This window comes from Trichechus manatus, unplaced genomic scaffold, assembly GCF_000243295.1.
Source record: "Trichechus manatus latirostris isolate Lorelei unplaced genomic scaffold, TriManLat1.0 scaffold00316, whole genome shotgun sequence".
NCBI lineage: Eukaryota > Metazoa > Chordata > Mammalia > Sirenia > Trichechidae > Trichechus > Trichechus manatus.
In genome coordinates, this window is record NW_004444252.1 from 5,260 (window position 1) to 9,593 (window position 4,334).

At 50.5% G+C, this 4,334-nt stretch overlaps 1 pseudogene; it reads right to left on the reverse strand.

The window, feature by feature from the left end:
- LOC101343569 (ELMO domain-containing protein 3-like) overlaps positions 1 to 4,334 on the reverse strand; it is a 46,127-nt pseudogene that overhangs the window by 5,066 nt on the left and 36,727 nt on the right.

Here is a 4,334-nt window from a genome sequence, read left to right on the forward strand (position 1 = left end):
TGTGATTATCAATGTATATAGAGAAAATATTTAAGACAATTTTTAAAAACAGCATGGAGGCAGAGTCTGACCTCCTCTCTCTTTACAAGGGAGAAGGAGAATCAAGATCAACAGCCCAAGGCTGATTCCTATGAGGCGGAGGTCCTCTCTCTGCCATCTTTATCAACTCTGACACCAACCGTCCCTCCCACAGCGCTCTCTACTTCTCTGCTGGGTTTGATAATGTAATGGCCACATAGAACTCACAGACAATACTCATGATTATGGGGTTTATTAGGGATGTAACAGTTACAATACAGGCTCAGGAACACTCAGGATACAGTTCTTCCATCAAGACAGCCTCTTCCTAGCCATGCTCGCAGGCACGCCTCTCCCTGGTCCTCGGCCTCTGCCCAAAGGCCCTCAGTTTTCTCTATCTGTGGGCCAGGAAGCCCACCAGGCCATCTCCTGCTGCCAGGTCTCTGCAGCCACTTCTCGCTGTTTTCAGTGTTACAGCACTCTCGTCTCTCTGTCTCCTGGTTCCAGGAGCTTCTCAGCACAGGTATCCGTGGTCCAAAGGACATGCTGGCTCCTGGCTGTTCTTCCTTGGTGGTAGTGGGAGCTCCTCTTTTCTGCCTCTGGGATGGCTCACTTTAAGCCCAGTGGGATGGCAAAAACTGACCAATCCCTTTGGTGGGCCACAATTACCCTATCTGCACAGTCCTGCCCAATCACCTGGGTGGGAGTTACAAGACCATGTCAGGAAAGGCCACAGAAAAGTGCTCCATCGCACCACAGCTATCCAGGTGACCTGCCCCAAAACACACCCACACCCTCAGTCAGATTGCCACTTAAGGGAGGTCTAGATGCTTTTCAGAGTAAGGTACAGCCAAAATAGATCTGAACTCTGCTTAAGACACTCTATTCTCCCACACTGGATCCCTCAGCTCCCACTCTGTTCCCCCTCAACAGGGTACATGCAAGACCCCTGGTTAGCCTCAGCACCATGGTGAGCAAACAGTGCTCTTGGTATGGGCACACTGCAGCACCTGCCCTGTGACAGCGCCCGTGCTGGGCTGGGCTGGCACTCACACTGAGCGATGGTCAGGACCAGGTCCCTTTCTTCATGGAGGCCCTGGTGGAGCTTTGGAGGACCAAAGAGGAGGCGCCCGAAGGCTGCAAGCCCAGTTGGCTGAATTATTTTTGGGGAGGAAGTTGGAAGCAATGGAGAGAGTACAGGGTTCACCTGCCTTAATGAACTTACCATTGAGCCCACATACAGGGACAGTTCTTGTGGAAAGAAGCACCCATCAACTGGCTGGTCTCTGGGCCAGGAAAAGGAGGCAGAAGCTGTGGTGAGCACATGCTGAGTCTCTGGAGACAGGCTCCTCCAGCTTCCAGGGTCTCTGTAAGCAGAAAGAGCTGTTCCCAAGCCCATGCCTTATCAGCCAGTTCCCTGCATTTAGTCCTTTGAGCTTTTCCAGAACTAGCTGTTCCTGACTCCCAGTGAGGCTAGGAGTCCCTAGATGGTACAGTTAACATGCTCAGCTAACTGTAAGGTTTGGAGGGTCGAATCCACATAGATGTACATGGGAAGAAAGGCCTGCCAATCTACTTCCAAAAAATCAGACACTGAAAACTGTCTGGAGCAAAGTTCTACTCTGACACACATGGGGTTGCCATGAGTTGGAACCGACTTCACAGCAACTGGCTTGGTGAGGCTAGAGATGCCCAGCTGCAGGGAACCCCCACGTGGTCAGACAAAAGCCAGGCCAGGTTTCCCAGTAGATGCTTTTACCCTTTGTCTGCTGTCTCTCTCTGTAAAGGACATAAGTCACAAAATCGAGCAGCCTTCTCAACTTCCAGGATGAGGAAGCCAGTGGGGAGGGGAGTTTATTGGGGAGTTTAGAGGGGGTCAATGTGTCTGCGGGGTAGCTGGAACCTTCTGTCAATACCATAATCAGCACTTCCTAAACCCGGTTATGCTGGCTTCTTGTGGCTTAGGGCCACTCCCTTAGAATATTCTGATTTTGGAAACTTCTGGCTCTCTGGGTCCCACAGTCCAAACCATTCCTGTCTTTTCAGTATCTCTCTTAAGCCAGGTTTTAGACTGAAAATCTGAAATCACATTCTCCTAAACTTACTACTGGTCACTCAAGATGCCCCAGAAAGCTCTCCCCAGCTTTTATTCTCCCTGATATTTTATTCTCCTCAATATTCTTTTTCCAACTCCATGTATTTCTTAAATTCCCAAATAGCTTCTGGTTCCTTGAGGGAATGGCAGAGTTTCCTATATTGGCCAGGAATTATTCAGCTCCCCGGACAGGTTGCCTTTCTCCCCCACAAGGAACTACCTAGCATGATTCCAGACCTCTCCATCCCTAAGAGGAAAGAGCAGGGAAACGGCTACAACGGCCCCTGTATCACAGGGCCACAGGAGCTCCATGGACACAGTCCCAGAGACGCCTCCAGGGCATTGCATGAGCCATGGGTCCTTGGCTACCATGATCCTGTGCCCTGAGAGTCTTAGGTAAGATAGGGCCCTCAACTGGAAGTTTCCATCTTGTCTGCTCAGGGCCCTGTCCTTATGGAATGGAAATTTGGCTCCTGGGAAGAAGCTACTTTGCTTGAGACCCCAATTCTCTATAGCCATACCTTGAAGGAGGAGAGATCTACAACCTGGAAATACTGCAGGGCCTCACTGAAGAAGATTAGCTGCCCAGGCTGGTCTGAAGTGGCCCGGCTCCCTGTGGCAAAAGAGAAGACACTCCAGAATTTATAATGGTAGCCATTATACCATTTACTGAGGGCCTTCTGGTTATCACCTCCAATCCAAGCACTGGCTTGAGACTGCAGACATCAGACACCTACAGCCACAACCAGTCCTCTTTTGAGGGGCTGGCATTATCTGCTGGGCTGACTCCCTTTTTGGACCAGGCTGTTTAGAGGCCTGCTAGGTGGACCTCTGTAGTAAGTCGGGATAGATCCACCCTGCAGAGAGCTCCCTAAATTCCACTCGCCTGTGAGGGGGCAAGTCCCTGCCTGGAGTGGATACCCACATAGAAGCAGGCCACCAGTTACTTTAGAGGCCTTTCTTAATTTCTACTTTGCTCCTTCTCACACCTGTATATGACCCCTTCCTCATCCTTTGTTATAGCCCACAGGGAACTAGCTTATCAGTTAGCAATATAGGTGACGGCTGATAAAGCCCATGGAACATCTCTCCAGGAGCTCAAATGGGGCTCAGGCTGGATGGGTCCTTGTTCTATTCTCTTACAGCTCCCTCCAAACCTCTCTCACAAAGGGACATGAGTCAATTTTCACCCAGTCCTCAGAGCCTTCCAGCAGATGGTTTCAGCCTCCCATCCCCAAGGACTTCCTTGTGCAGTGAACAACCTGCTCAACCTTCTGCAGTGCCCTGGCTACCTGCCTCCATCCTGTGCCCAACTTCATCACTCTGCGGAGGCTGAGCCTGACTCAGGTCCTCCTTGTCTTCTCTCAGGGCTGGGTGGGGGATGGACAGGATAGTGGCCCTTTCCTTACAGCATCCATTCCCACTTCCTCCAGAAATGGAATGTCATCTTTGGATTTGAAAAGGAGACTTTACTCTATGTCACGTAGCTAAAATGAGAACACCAGAACTCTATCTCCTAATCCCACAGTTGCAGAAACTTTTGTTACTCATGAAAATGGTGCTGTTGCTGCCAGCAGGGCTGTGTGAAGGTCATGCCATGCTTGCAGTTACCTGTGTCTGGCTGGATGTTGTCCACAGCTTCCCATTCTTCTTGGGGTCTCAGCAGTTCTGTACTTACAACTGCAATAGTGAGAAAAGGAAACACTGAGATCCAGGTATGTCTGGATCACTGTAGCAGCCCGAACCTCATCTGCTTGCCTTCGGTCTTGTCTCCTTCGAATCCCCCTTCATACAGTTGGCTGAGTGAGCTATGAAAAAGGCAGATCTGATGTCGACCCCTTCCAAGACCCTCCAGGGATTCCCCATAACCCTCAAGGTAAAACTCAAACTCTTCAGCACAACACCTAAGTACGTCTATAATCTGGATCCTTCTCACCTCCCAGCTTTGCCCTTGGCCTATACAGAACTAGCTGAAGGTCCTCAACATGCTCTAACTCCTCCCACTTTGGGTGCCTTGGCACAGGCTGTCCCCCTGCTGACCAGCCCGAACCCTAGTACTGTCACCTTCACTTCCAACCCCTGCTGGCATAGCTCCTTCTCAGCCCACAGTTAACTCTGATATCGCCCTCACTGGATGTCGTCTCTCACCTCATCAGTCTGGACTAGGAGCCACTCCTGAGAGATGCTGATACTCAGTGCTTACCATACAGTGTTTAATTGC